General features: G+C 37.4%; 1 pseudogene across 1 annotated transcript in view; it reads left to right on the top strand.

The window, feature by feature from the left end:
- LOC309616861 (flavin-containing monooxygenase 5-like) overlaps positions 1-12,857 on the top strand; it is a 36,750-nt pseudogene extending 23,893 nt beyond the window's left edge. Inside the window, exons 5-7 of the transcript in view lie at positions 4,898-4,958; positions 8,042-8,114; positions 10,434-12,857. The product of the transcript in view is annotated as a flavin-containing monooxygenase 5-like (transcript). The remainder of the gene's footprint in view (positions 1-4,897; positions 4,959-8,041; positions 8,115-10,433) is intronic.
- The last annotated feature ends 3,098 nt before the right edge of the window (positions 12,858-15,955 follow it).

The raw sequence follows: 15,955 nt of genomic DNA, 5'->3' as shown, positions 1-15,955 counted from the left end.
ATTTGTATGGAAAAACAAAAGACCCCGAATAGCCAAAGCAATCTTGAGAATGAAAAACAGAGCTGGAGGAATCAGGCTCCCAGACTTCAGAGTATACTACAAAGCTACAGTAATCAAGACAGTATGGTACTGGCACAAAAACAGAAATATAGATCAATGGAAAAGGATAGAAAGCCCAGAGATTAACCCAAACACATATGGTCACCTTATTTTTGATAAAGGAGGCAAGAATATACAATGCAGAAAAGACAGCCCCTTCAATAAGTGGTACTGGGAAAACTGGACAGCTACATGTAAAAGAATGAAATTAGAACACTCCTTAACACCATACACAAAAATAAACTCAAAATGCATTAAAGACCTAAATGTAAGGCCAGACACTCTAAACCTCTTAGAGTAAAACGTAGGCAGAACACTCTATGACATAAATCACAGCAAGATCCTTTTGACCCACCTCCTAGAGAAAAGGAAATAAAAACAAAAATAAACAAATGGGACTTAATGAAACTTAAAAGCTTTTGCACAACAAAGGAAACCATAAACAAGACAAAAAGACAACCCTCAGAATGGGAGAAAATATTTGCAAATGAAGCAACTGACAGAGGATTAATCTCCAACATTTACAAGCATCTCCTGCGGCTCAATATCAAAAAAACAAACAACCCAATCCAAAAATAGGCAGAAGACCTAAATAGAAATTTCTCCAAAAAAGATATACCGATTGCCAACAAACATACGAAAGGATGTTCAACATCACTAATCATTAGAGAAATGCAAATCAAAACTACAATGAGGTATCACCTCACACCAGTCAGAATAGCCATCATCAAAAAATCTACAAACAATAAGTGCTGGAGAGGGTGTGGAGAAAAGGGAACCCTCTTGCACTGTTGGTGGGAATGTAAATTGATACAGCCGCTATGGAGAACAGTGTGGAGGTTCCTTAAAAAACTAAAAATAGAACTGCCACATGACCCAGCAATCCCACTATTGGACATATACCCTGAGAAAACCAAAATTCAAAAGGAGTCATGTACCACAATATTCATTGCAGCTCTATTTACAATAGCCAGGACATGGAAGCAACCTAAGTGTCAATCGACAGATGAATGGATGAAGAAGATGTGTCACATATATACTATGGAATATTAGCCATAAAAAGAAATGAAATTGAGTTATTTGTAGTGAGGTGGATAGACCTAGAGTCTGTCATACAGAGTGAAGTAAGTCAGAAAGAGAAAAACAAATACCATATGCTGACACATATACATGGAATCTAAAAAAAAAAAAAAATTGTTCTAATGAACTTAGGGGCAGGACAAGAATAAAGATGCAGGCGTAGAGAATGGACTTGAGGACATGAGGAGGGGTAAGGGTAAGCTGGGACAAAGTGAGAGAGTAGCATTGACATATATACAGTACCAAATGTGAAATAGATAGCTACTGGGAAGCAGCTGCATGGCACAGGGAGATCAGCTCGGTGCTTTGTGACCAACTAGATGGGTGTGACCGGGAATGTGGGAGGGAGACACAAGAGGGAGGAGATATGAGGATATATGTATACATACAGCTGAATCACTTTGTTATACAGCAGAAACTAACACAACAGTGTAAAACAATTATACTCCAATACAGATGTTAAAAAAATGCTCACAGATACAGAGAACAGATTGCTGCTGGCCAGAGGCAGGGGATAGGAGGTGAGTGAAATGGGTGCAGGGGACGAAAAGGTACAAAATTCCATTTATAAAATAATTAAGTCCTGTGGATATAGTGTAGAGCATGGTGACTATAGTTAATAATACTGCATGGCATATTTGAACGTTAAGAGAGTAGATCTTAAATGTCTTCATCACAAGAAAAATATTTTATAACTATGTATGGTGACAGTTGTTAACTAGACATTGTGGTGATCATTTTGCAATATATACAAATATTTAACCATTACATTGTACACCTGAAATTAATATAATGTTATATGTCAATTATGATGCAATTTTTAACAAAGAGTTAAATCTAAAAAAACTGGTTACAATAATTAGTTTTTTCCAAGGATCATGCTAGTGAAAGATCTTTTTAGAGGATAGTCCCAGTACATTTTTTTCCTTGGCAAGATAAATAGAATTTATTTATACTTCTTAATGAAGGAAATAAAAATTTAAAGAAAGATTGCTGGAACAGAAATGCTGGGAGCACCTACTTTTATGAGTATTTCTTCCCCAATGCAAATTCTTCAAACACTGGGATTATATCTTCTGCTTTTATTTTCTTTCTTGTTCTTTTATTTTCTTCATTTGTTATTGTATCCTTTTTGGTACTTAGCAGATTGTCATACTTAGAAGGCACTCCGTAAGCTTGAACGAAGGGGTTTCAGAAACAAGGAGAGAGAGGTACTCTGAGGAGAAAACAAAGCTGAGTGGAACAAACCTTTCCAGCTTCACTGGACAGATGACTGGATACAGGTGACTGTGGCGATGTCAACTTCACCTGTTTCCATGTTTACCAGTGAGAGCAGAATGACTCCTAAAAAATGGTCTTAAACATATCGTACATATAACTAAAATCAAGCAAATAGTGAGAAGCAGAAGAGTAGCTTAGCTGGTAGGTCAGCTATTATTATTGATATGGTGCTTCAACAGGATGTTGTGAAAAACATTACTTATTTCCATTTAATCTTACTGGAAAACTATTGACCTGTGCCCAGGGTCCAACTTAGAGGATATGTGCATTATCTGCCAAGGAGTTTCCTCAAGCATCTTTACAATTGAGTTTCCATTTCTGGAAGTAAGTGTTCCAAGGAGTAGAATATTTTATCTGTATTTCTTCTTTTTTCCCAGCAACTCAGAGGAACACATAAGTCTTATAGTCCAATAATTCATTTTGTGTTCTATCCCATAACTTGATTCAGAAAATACTTAAAGTAAATTATTGGTCCTGTATTTTCAAAAGAAGTTTGGAGGGGAAAATGATAATAAATTACTAAGTTTAGGGAAACAAATTAAAGAATAAGGCACTCCTACCCCCTATTCCACCAGCTATATTCTCAATCCTCTCTACCTTTTCTTTTTCCATAACACTTATCATCTTCCAACATGCTCTATATTTTACTTATTTATCATGTTGATTGATTTTTGGCAGTCTACCCCCACAAGAATGTAACTTCCACAAGAGCAGGCACCTTCGTTTTCTTCACTGATGTATTCCAAGCAACTAGAACAATGTCTGCCACTTACTCATGAAATTAATTTCATGTAATAATCCTGAATGCAAGTTTTAAAATATTTATATTGAGATTTTTATTTTACATATCATATGAGTTCTACAATCTGTGTATACAATCCAAAAGGTGTCAAACTTTTTCTACAAAGAACCAGATAATAAATATTTTAGGCTTTGCAAGTCATATAGTCTCTGTTGCAACTATTCAACTCTGCTGTTGTAGTGCAAAAGCAGCCATAGATAATAGGTAAAATGATAATAATAACAATAATAATAATAAGCGTGGTTGTTTATTTTATCTGTGGATAAAACACAACACAACTTTATCTATGGATATTGAAATTTGAATTTCATATAATTTTCACATCTCATAAAATATTCTTTTTTCCCCCAACTATTTAAAATGTAAAGACCGTTCTGTGGGCTGGATTTGGCCCATGGGCCATAGTTTGACAATCCCTGTTATAAATCACCCTTCACAAATCAAATCATATTGTAAATGAAAAAGGAGAGTCACTAACGGATTTTAGGAGAAGTCTGTTAATGGTAGGGAATTCTAGTACATGGTACTCGAGTGCTTTTCTACACTGACCTAACAAAAGATGTTGACAAATCTGATGGTGTCATCATTATTTTTTACCTCTAATGGAGTAGATAAAGAGCTCATACTTGGAATAAAAGAAGTGTCAGCTCAGACTTTCTTGTTAATTGATTATTAACAATTATTATTACATTAATAACATTATTAATATTATCTTCAATCAAGGTTTCTTGGCAGTAACCCTTTTTAAGCCACATGTTCTTTTGCAGAGGTTAGTTTGGTTGAACTTGATTGATATAATCTATAAACCCACATAACCCAGCTCAGGCCACAAGACACTGAGAGCAAAAGACCAAGTGGGGGCACCATTGCCATCCCCTCTGCGTCCCTCAGGGTCACCGCAGATGGCATGTGCCTCCACCTTTTAACGCAGATATATGTCAGCATCAACACATATGTTAAATACAATAAGGCTTAATGTAGTGCTTATATTTAGAACAAAAATACCGTAAAAGTCTAATATTTTCTTCTTGCTCCCCATTGGATGGTTTCACTCACTGACTTCTCTTTGAAGATCACTAAACTGGCATATGATTTGCTAACCAAGCCTACATAAAATCACACTATACATATATGTGTTAATATATGACATTTGTTTTTCTCTTTCTGGAAAAATGGTATAGATGATCTTATTTGCAAAGCAGAAATAGAGACACAGATATAGAGAACAAATGCATGGATACCAAAGGGGAAAGGGAGGGTTGGGAGGAATTAGGAGCTTGGGATTGACACATATACACTATTGATACTATGTATAAAATAGACAACTAATGAGAACATACCATATAGGACAGGGATCTCTACTTAATGCACGGCGGTGACCTAAATGGTCATTTAGGAAATCCTAAAAAGAGGGGATATATGTCTATGTATAGCTGATTCTTTTTGCTGTATAGTAGAAACTAATACAACATTGTAAAGCAACTATACTCCAATAAAAATTAATTTTGAAAAAATCTCATAAAGCCAGAGACAATTCTCCATTTCAAACTACCCTAATTACTTGAACATGCAGTTTCCTGCCTCTTGTCTCCCTGTTCAGTGGTAGTCATTAAAAACCTTCATCTCATTGTGCAGCCTTTCCCAGGTCCTCAGTCAACCTTGACAGGACGAAGTGCATTAAGCCCAAGTGCCATCGGTAGGTGGTGTCTGGAATGTTTTGTTTGTGCATCTTGAACTGAGTTGAACTTCAGACATCTGCAGGCTTCCCAGTCCCATTTATACCCATAGGCTACCTAAGACAAATTATCTCACAAACACTTTTACACCCTTGCATCCTGCTCTCCTGCAACATCTGTAACTCCAATCATTCCAGAGCACAGTTTTAAATCCATATATCTCACTGCTTGCTTTCCCCAACTGCCAAAGCTACTGCTCTCCATGATCCCTCCCTCTCTGCAGGGCACCTTCCTATACCCTTATCACAGCATATTATTTGTTTGTAAATCTGTATTTGCCACTAATAGCAAGATGCTTGAAAGTAAGGAGTGTTGTTTTATTCATGATTCTACCCCAAGTCTAATTCAATGCCTGCCTAACCCAATCAATTTATGCCTCAAAACTGACTACCAAACTGAATGCAATGAGGATGCCTTGACTTTCTGCTCAGTGCCCCGTAAGAGGTAGAAGCTCATCTAAATTTCATTCCACCTTACTGGAGTCAACATTCTGTCTCAGCACAATGCCAGGGGCTGGTGTCTTTTCTCTCTACTTCAGTATTGTTCCAAATGCATGTTTTTTCATCTAGAGCTATTTTATCACATCCCATCAGAATTTGAATCTTGGCAGTCTAGAACCGTTAATTTTATGCCCTACTCATTGGACATAATGAATATAGAATATAAGTGTGACTTTTATTATTAAATGTATTTTGCCTTTTTCTGACTAAATATTTGCTTGAAACCAGAAAACAATAATATTTTGAATCCATAGGAGACTTCTTTAAGAAAACTTATAAGTGTAAGCTAGTCTTTATTGATTTGACCACCTGTATGTTAGTAGGCAAAACTGGCCACTGTAAGGTGGTTTTATTTTGAGACCCAGAAAAGCTCACAGAGAATTTAATTTCTGTTGAGACCTCTTGTTTTTTAATGACCCATTTGTACAAATATTTGGATTAGCACAAAACAAGTTGTGATACCCTGATACTACATACTGGTATGCAAAGTATGGGTAATTAACATAAGAAAGATGTCTGTTCTATTTTATGTCTTACTATCTTCAATTTCCCAAATTGCTTTCCTAAAAGTCATAACTTATTAAGATGTCTTTAGTTATTATGTTATATATGATAATTATGAAGATTAACAAATTACTCTTAAAAATCTGAAACAAATCCTGAACATCTCATAGTATTGTGTATTAATGATTCTTACTAAAGCCCCAACTTTCAACAAAAGCTCTTTTAGGAAAAGAAATGTAGGAATTCATCCATGGTTCTGCACTATACTTTCATCTGTTATATGGAATACTATGCACTGAGAACAACATCTTATGAAGAGCCTTAACAAACTGGAGCAAGTCAAGAAGTAAACAACTAGGATGGTAATCTGATTTAAAATCATTAAAAAGAGGAATATTTCACCAAAAAATTGATAATGGTTTTTTTCAAATATTTGAGAATCGTTATATAAAGAACATGCACTCATTCTATGTCACCTGAGAAGGCAAAACTAGAATTAATGAATAGACACTAAAGAGAAATAGATTTCAGCTCAAAGTAAAGAAGATTGTTCTAATAACCAGAGCTGTTTGAAAATGAACAGGCTAACTTGGGCAGTGACACAATCCCCATTTCTAGAAACGTTTAAGGAAAGAATGGGTGTTCCTTACTCAAGGATGTGATAGTAGACGGTAAGATATGTGATGAGAGCTGATTGATGACATGAACAGACATGAAATTCTATGATTCTCTAACAAAAAGAGATTTCAGAGCCTTCATAAGGGTTAATTATCTCATTTTCCCCAGAGTCTGGATTGTCTGTGATCTCCAAGAAATCAGTCTGATCTTATGCACAACAGCCAAGAAGCAGCTCAGACTTGATCAATGAAATAGGTAACACAGATGCTGTCCATGTAGTGAGCCAACACACACACACATTATTTCATGGGATTGAATTTTTAATAAAATCAGGTATATTCACGTGTTACTACATATATGAATACATCTGAATTTATATGTATATATAATATGAATATATATGAATATACCTGATATATATCTTAATTAATAGTGCATAATAAAAGAGGATTCTGTAGAAATTATCAAAATTCTCTGGGTTCTAAGATTAACAGGATTGAGAGACTTCTGGTTCTAACAATCTGGTAGCTTGAGCTAACATTGACAACTATTCACCTCTTCCCACTACAGGTAAATATAACAATAATGATATAAAGTAGATTCAAAATAAGCAATAGGAAATTCTTGGACTCAGAAATGAAAAGGGAACTTAAAGCCAGAGCAGTACGTACATGAGCTGATATCAAGATAGCCAGAGGAAATATTGGGCTAAAGAGACCCTATGAGTTATGGGCTAGAATTTTAAAACCCAACTAAGCATAGGGAACACATGACATGTAGATTTCAAAGTATGACTCCTGCATATAGTAGGGAGCTTAGAGAGCTACCCTCTGAATGAAATGGAGTCTAGAAAAACTTTTACCTTTATCACAGGAAAACATTAAGATTTATTTTGTATGGGTTTCTGGACTGGGAAAATAGATTCCCATGAGAAATAGAAACTTCAGGCCTAAGACATACACAGGTGTGGTGTCCAAATGTACAAGATGTCTAAATTCCTAAAGCAAGAAATTGATAGATCATAATATAGCTAGAGTACACAGCAAAAGCAATTGTGGAATTGCTCTTACGTCAAGCTGCAAGGAAGTCCCAGAAGAAAAAAAATCTCTACTGAAGGTGAGATCAAAAATTTCAAATGACATAAGTCAGAATTGCCCAAGATGATACAGTATCAACACACAAAAATAGTATAATTCGTTCCTGAAATATTTAAGATAATAGGACATTTGAGATAAGACAATTTCAAATGGAAGACAATAGAGCAATCTCAGAACAATAGCACAATGTCAAAAATATATGAGTTTTAAATTATTAAGGAAACAAAAGAATGAATATAATTCATAAAAAGGGTTTCTTCTTACCACTAGTTCTCTTCTTTCAACACTTGGAAACCTGACAGACTCTGAATTGTCTAATTCTAGGACTAGGCCAATTACCCTCGGTGAAGAACATGATGGCAGATATTGCCCAGAGGGAAAGAGCTATGGAAAAACGGTAAATAAATAATTAGTAACAACTAGTTGGGAACCTTCATAGGGATCATGGAATCCCTAATCTGGGATCAAAATCCATGCTCATCTCATTCAATTCTGTGGGGTTTTTCCTCCATATCCTAAGTAATTATGCAACACAAAATGAAGTATGAATCTTAGTCCCCTAACTCAGTTCTGCAACAAATAATCATATTTATTCTCTTTAAGTCATATTAAATCTGAATTTCAGTCTTTAAACTCAGTCATTATTGGTTGTTTCTTCCAGGGTCTCACCAGAATCCAGGAAACATATGTGATTCCCCAAAACATGGGCATAGTCTCTGATTTTCACCACATCACATTCCTTACTGGCATCCTCATTGCTTAGGTCTAAAGTACACTTTTAAAGTGTGGAGGCTTTTGACTTTCCTGCCATAATTAGGGTAAAGGGATCTTTGCTGAGGATGGGGTCTCCAGCTGAGATGGGCTCAGAGTCCAGTCTCCCCAGGGACCCAACACAGCTATTCCCTCTGAAATCTTTCCATGGGTTCCTAGACTATTTCACACCACTCTTCTATTTCACACACTGTGTGAAATCTCCCCCTCTCCCTTCTTGTTGCCTTCAAAGATATTACATTTTCTTCCTGAGCCTAGTATTTAAGCAAACAAAAGCTAGAAGTGGAAATATTCTGCAAGGAAGCTATCTCTTTGACCATGTAACAAAAAATGTCTGAGGGGCTTCCCTGGTGGCGCAGTGGTTGAGAATCAGCCTGCCAATGCAGGGGACACGGGTTCGAGCCCTGGTCTGGGAAGATCCCACATGCCGTGGAGCAACTAGGCCCGTGAGCCACAATTACTGAGCCTGCGCGTCTGGAGCCTGTGCTCCGCAACAAGAGAGGCCGCGATAATGAGAGGCCCACGCACCGCGATGAAGAGTGGCCCCCGCTTGCCACAACTAGAGAAAGCCCTCGCACAGAAACGAAGACCCAACACAAACAAAAATTAAAAAAAATAATAAATAAATAGTAATTTAAAAAAAAAATGTCTGAGAAAAGGAAATACAAAAAGCTCAACTACTTTGATACAATGGTGGAGAACAGTAATATACACAGAAAATATACATATTAATATCTTAATTACTTTGCCACATCATTTTAGGATTTTAAAGACTGTAATGTGGATGTATGTGTCTCCATATAAAGAAACAAAATTCATTCTCATTAACCCACTCCACTTTATACTCAGTTTTACAAAAGTTGCAACACAAAGAACACCATTGGTTGAAGTATTCAAGTACCATTCTTATCAATATTTGGAAGAAGCGGTGAAATGTCTCTAATTCATTCAAAGAAAATCTATTTTGTGCATATTACAGCAGGCATATTGCTAAGCATTTCCGATATGACAATGGAGAGTGGTGTAAAATGGAGACACTGTGGTTTCTTCTTATGTAACGGTACCTAAAACAAGTCTTCTGTTCTCAGACGTGAAGACCACAAACTTTATGCTATGGTGAAGGTCCCACACCATGGAACAAATGTTCAGTTCATGCAAGAGAGGTACCAACTCTCACACATCTTTAAGATGAGGCTTTATGTGTTCTTGCACCAGGAAGTATACTGTACCCTTGCCCCACATTGTACAGGTGTGCACAGGGCCGCTGATATTCCATAAAACACATTTATACATATTAGAAAAGATCACTCCTTCCTCAAGACTCTTTACTTCTAGATGTGAGAAGTAAAACTGTATAATGAAAATCAAACCTGCCATATGAGGGGGCCTCTAGTGTTTTGCAGTCCTTGGATATGCATCATGCTGGATCAAGCAGCTGCATCAAGGCAGAGCCGCAAAAACAGCTGCCATTTCCCAGCAGTGCTGCAGTCATTGTGCTCCGCAAAGCAGCTACAACCACTGCATCCCTATCCCATTGCAGCCACCAAGCACCTGGGGCCATGTTCTCAGTGACAGATTGACTATCCATCCCCTAGTTGATTGCACACACACAGGGGGCTATAAGTTAAGAGTTTTCCATCCCACCTACACAACACACAGGGAAGTACTTAACAGGATTGCAATCCTTCATTTACAAAATGAATTTCTTAGAGGGTACGGATCCCTGCCAAAACTAATCTGCAGTGCAGTCTCCCTGGAGCAGTGAAAAATGAAGAGACAAGAGCATGGGAACTTGAGTTCTGTGAACACTCTGCCATTCAGTGGCTGAGGGGAGCAGGGTTTGTCTTTTAGCTTTCTAGTTCTCAGTTTTTCCACCTCTAAGGTGAGTAGAAGTAAACTGGTAGCTTTCAGATGATGCAAAGCTCTGTCCTCCCACTTGTTTCAGGTATGTGAAGACACCCCGCCACACCATCCAAGTGGATCACATTGAGTACATGGATGAGACCGCCGCCCGGGTGGGAATGAAGCCCAACCTGCTATTCCTGTTTCTCTCAGATCCAAAGCTGGCCATGGAGGTTCTCTTTGGCCCGTGCACACCATACCAGTACCGCCTCCAGGGGCCAGGGAAGTGGGCTGGGGCCCGGAGAGCCATCCTGACCCAGAGAGAGCGGATCATCAAGCCCCTGAGGACTCATATTACTAGTCAGGACAGTCATTCATCCTCACCGCTCTCTTGGATAAAGATGGCATCCTTTGGCCTTGCATTTCTGACTGCTGGCTTAGCATACTTTAGATATATTCATCATTGTAAATGGAAATAAATGAATGAACATTGAGTAGAAAAAGCATGTAATAGTTTCTACTCATCCTGGATCATTATGTTTAAGTCAGTAACACATGTACAATATTATTTAGTACTACTATAACTGCTCTAAAATATATTACCTAGATACACTTTACAAATAGATTTCTCTCTTAAAAATAGGTATACATCATACTTCTAGAAGTAATATGAACGCCCAAAGAAAGTTTATCATTAAAAGGAATCCTATTTAAGCCTTAAGAATGTTTTGCAACATAAAGTGTACCCAAATTGGTTTCACAAACCTCAATTCCCCTTTTAGGAATTTATAAATAAAATTTTACTTTATCATTTTATTTTCAATGTTATTCTTTTCTTCCCTCCAAGTAAATTCTATCACATTCTCATTCAGAATGAAAGTTGAAACTTTTATTAAGCTTTTCTTTTACGCTTATGTTTACAGCATAGAAACTAAAAGTCAAAAGGAAAAATATTTTAGGTTTTAGTTTATTAGAAACTAAAAATACTTTTGAGTGCATTTGCAAAGAACCTTTTTATTTTGAAGAAACAACTACAGAAGAAAGTGCAATGTATTTCAGACATTTTCATAAATTACTCTAAACTTTCAGTATTTGGAAATAAGCAACTACATTGTATTAAGACAAAGGCTGTACCGATACCTAAGTACCAAACAAAACTACAAGCTGGCTGACCTCATCCTTTAGCTCAGTTTTCAGAGCAGCCCTCTCCATGTGTTGGGTAGGTGACTTCCTCACTGATGTCCTTTCGGGGGTGCCAGAAGGGTTCTCTGTCCACAAATGCTTTCTCCTCCTCCTGACTGACTGACCATGTGACATCTTCCCAAGACTCAACCTCTGTTATTTAGCTAAAGGGTACTCTACCTGTCTCCTTGTTAAAATCGAAAACCACCATGGAATAAGAGTATGAAAGTTGAGTGGGATGAGGGATGGGGATTGAGCAGCCTGTGTGACTGTAGACGTAAGAAGGAACATCCGTATATATGCTAAAAGCATCACAAAGCAGTACAAATATTTACTAAAGTCTCTTAAAGACAAACTGAATTTTAATGACAGCAAAATTTAAGCTCTTCCTATATTTCTCACAGTAGCTTACATAGCATGGCTGCTCTTTTGTTCCACTATACATACACAACCACCTTAGAACACCACGAGTAGGACTAATCTCATAATTACAGACCACTGTTTAAAAAACTGATCCTCGGAGCCTGTGAATGTATTACCTCCCATGGAAAAAGGGACTGTGCATGTGTGGTTAAGATAAGGCTCTTAAGGTGACGAGAGTGTCCTGGATCACCCAAGTGGTCCCAGTGTAATCAAAAGGGAAAGAGGGAGGCATGAGAATCAGAGGACTTGTGATGAGACAGCAGAGGTCAATAATGCAACGGCTGGCTTTGAAGAGGTAAGAGGGCAAGGAATGTAGGCAGCCTTTGGAAGCTGGAAAAAGCAAGGAAAAGGATTCTCCCCTAGAAACTGCAGAAAGAATACAGACCTGTCCACACCTTGGTTTTAGCCGAGTAAGACTTCTAACCTCCAGAGGCACAAGGTAACAAATCTGTATTAGTTAGGTAACCAAATCTGTGGTAATTTGTTACAGCAGTGATAGGAAACTAATACCTTCTAAGTATAGAAAGACATTAGTACCAATAAAAAAGAAAAAATATATTAAGGCAGTTGATTTTTTAAGTTATGTTTAAAGTTATTGTATTTTAGTGACTAAAGAACAAGCCTTAATTTAAAAAATAAAAAGCCTTAATTCTTTAGTTTTGTGGGTTTTCCTTTATCCTTTCTTAGCTACTTTTCTTTCCACTGGACTTTATAATCATCTCAGTGGTCAGTAAAGCTCATGTTAAAGTAATATGTGTAATAATTTTTCTCCAGAATTAAAAGTAGATAGCTGAGTTTAGTATAGCAAATTACAAAGCATTTTTAACTTGTTATCTGGCTTGATCATATAGTAAGAGGATAAAGAGTAGTTTTTTGGGTTTTTTTTTTTTTTTTTTTTGGTCTTAATCTACCTTTTGAATAATCAAATGAACAACAACTTTGCAGGGAAAAGACAGAGGCTTAGAGATGGTTAGAAAGCATAGCTAAAGGTGGAAACTTGGACCTTCCCTGCTGAACCCTGTCTCTCCAGGTATGTTTCATCACACAGTACCCCCACCACACTGAACTGATATGATTTGGTACCTTCTGCAGGATTTTCATTTGTGTGTTCTCCCACAGTCTTTTAATCAGCTCTGAAAATTTCATCCAAATTACTGAGTACTCTTATATTTTAATTTATAATTTTTTCATCATAGCTTAGTTACTTTTTAATCGTTGCTTCCTTTACTGTACAAAACATGTGGTTTTATGCAATTCTCACTCAACAGTGCACATGTTTAAAGATAAGTTATACAAAAGCAACTTATGAATGTTGACCACTTTTATAAAGAGTATGTTTCAAGAACAAGGTGTAGTCAGAAGAATCTTGACGCATGAATGCTAATTTATTTTGTGATAGTACATGTGTTTCAAGAACGAGCTGTTTTCAGATGAATCCTAATTAATGAATTAATTTTTAATAGTATAAGCCCTATAAGAATAGGGTGTACCCTGATGAGTTCTCTCGGGTGAGTGAACCTTTTCTTCACACCCACCCATCTCCTAAAGATTGATGTTCCAAGGTTCCCTTGTTGACTCCTCTCTCTTATCACGCTACACCCCCTCCACAGAGGATGTCACTCAGGCTCGATCTTTAGCTACAACCTGGTGACTTCCAAATCTTTATCTTCCAGTGTAGCCTTCTCTCTTGGGATACAGTTTCATGTTTATACCTGCCTTCTGGACAGCTCCATAGGCACATCACACTCCCATTCCTATTTTTTATTTTTATTTTTGTGGCTGCGTTGGGTCTTCATTGCTGCGTGTGGGCTTTCTCTAGTTACCGCGAGCTGGGGCTACTCTTCGTTGTGGTGCGTGAGCTTCTCATTGCAGTGGCTTCTCTTTGTTGTGGAGCTCGGGCTCTAGGTGGGCGGGCTTCAGTAGTTGTACCACGCAGGCTCAGTAGTTGTGGCTCGGGGCTTTAGAGTGCAGGCTCAGTACTTGTGGCGCACGGGCTTAGTTGCTCCGCGGCATGTGGGATCTTCCTGGACCAGGGTTCGAACCTGTGTCTCCTGCATTGGCAGACAGATTCTTAGCCACTGTGCCACCAGGGAAGTCCCCACACTCCCATTTCTAAAACTGAACTCAGTTTATTTCCATTAAAACAATTCCCCAAGTACTGTTTCCTGATCCTTACTTCCCTAACCCAAGCAGAATTAGGTACTTAGTATGAAATTTTGAAAAAGCAAAAATAAAAAAGATAAAAAGCCTTGCTATTTACTGTTGTATTTTGGTAAATGAGAATGGGCTAAAAACAGTGATTCATTGTCTTACCTCTGGATAAAATAGACAATGAATTCCTTGAACCAGCAGCAACAGTCCCTCCAAATCTCTCTCATTCTGTTAATGGCTCTGTTCCCATTACTGCTATAATAAATTACCACAAACTTAGTGGCTTAAAACAATTTGAATTTATTATCTTACAGTTTGGGAGTTCAAAAGTTCAAAATCAATTGCACTGGGATAAAATCAATGGCAGCAGGGCTGCGTTCCTTCTGGAGACTCTAGGGGGCAATCTGTTCCTTGCCTTTTTCAGCTTCTAGAGACCTCTTACATTCCTTGGTTCATGACCCCTTCTACCATCTTCACAGACAGCAGCAAAGCATCTCTTTCCTCTCTGATCTTTGCTTCCATTCTCACATCTCTCTCTGATTCTAATCCTCTTGCCTCCTTCTTATAAGAACCCATGTGATTAGATTGAGCCCCACTGGATAATCCAGGCTACTCTCCCCATATCAATATCTTTAACTCAATCTCACCTACAAAGTCGTTTTTGCCATATAAGTTAATATATTCATAGGTTCTTATGATTGCCACATGGACATCTTTCTAGTTGAAAATTCTGTAATAAAAGATTCTCTGCTGATCTCAAAGGTTCAATAAGATTTCTGAACATGCCTATATAGAGTAGACCTTATACTTTTGTCAGTGTTTCTGTGATCTTGCCATATACTGTAACTACAGCCTACATAGAATTGAAAACTGACGAGAATTTACTCCTTGGACTCATTTCTGCTATGCTATAGACCCCACTGTGATTAGTGAGAATTTGACAGAAGTGTTTTTATACACCAGAACAACTCATTAATGAGACCACTGTTTTAGAAGAGAACGTCCAAAGGAACAGAGAAGATAAATAAGAGCTAGTTCCATCTGCAGGACCAGCAACCCAAAAGGAAAATCTTCTCTTATTCTTGGTGAAATACCCTACTGGAAAATTTCAAGATTATGCCCCACTTGGCTTTGGATTTCTCATTAATTTTTTTTCATGAACTAATACTAAAATAATTTAGTTTACCATGAGCTATTCCTTGGTTAATTACTGGTATTTAGTTTTATAGAATCTTCCCAGTTTCCAAATTGGGTCAGATTAGATTAGGAAAGAACTGCAAAGGGGAAGCACAATAACCTGTGTCAGCTCTTAGGTGATACTATATATCTTTCTCCACAGCTGGGTCCCATCTACTGGCTCTCCACAGTGTCCAGGAACAACTCTGACTGAAATTGGGAGATATCTAATATAGAGTAGAGTAGAGTTCTGTGTGCTATACAGCAGGCTCTCATTAGTTTTCCATTTTATACATAGTATCAATAGTGTATATATGTCAGTCTCAATCTCCCAATTCATCCCACCCCTTTCCCCCTTGGTATTACGTTTGTTCTCTATGTCTGTGTCTCTATTTCTGCTGTGTAAATAAGATATACCAATTTTTTTCAGATTCCACATATATGCATTAATACATGATATTTGTTTTTCTCTTTCTGACTTAATTTCACTCTGTATGACAGTTTCTAGGTCCATCCATGTCTCTACAAATGACCCAACTTCATTTCTTTTTATGGCTGAGTAATATTTCATTGTATATACGTACCACATCTTCTTTATCCATTCCTCTGTTGATGAACATTTAGGTTGTTTCCATGTCCTGGCTATTGTAAATAGTGCTGCAATGAACATTGGGGTGCATGTGTCTTTTTGAA

Source organism: Balaenoptera borealis (genome assembly GCF_965194805.1).
Source record: "Balaenoptera borealis genome assembly, chromosome: 1".
In the NCBI taxonomy this organism is placed as follows: Eukaryota; Metazoa; Chordata; class Mammalia; order Artiodactyla; family Balaenopteridae; genus Balaenoptera; species Balaenoptera borealis.
The sequence above is the reverse complement of the archived record's forward strand: the minus strand, read 5'-3'. Positions and strand labels throughout refer to the sequence as shown.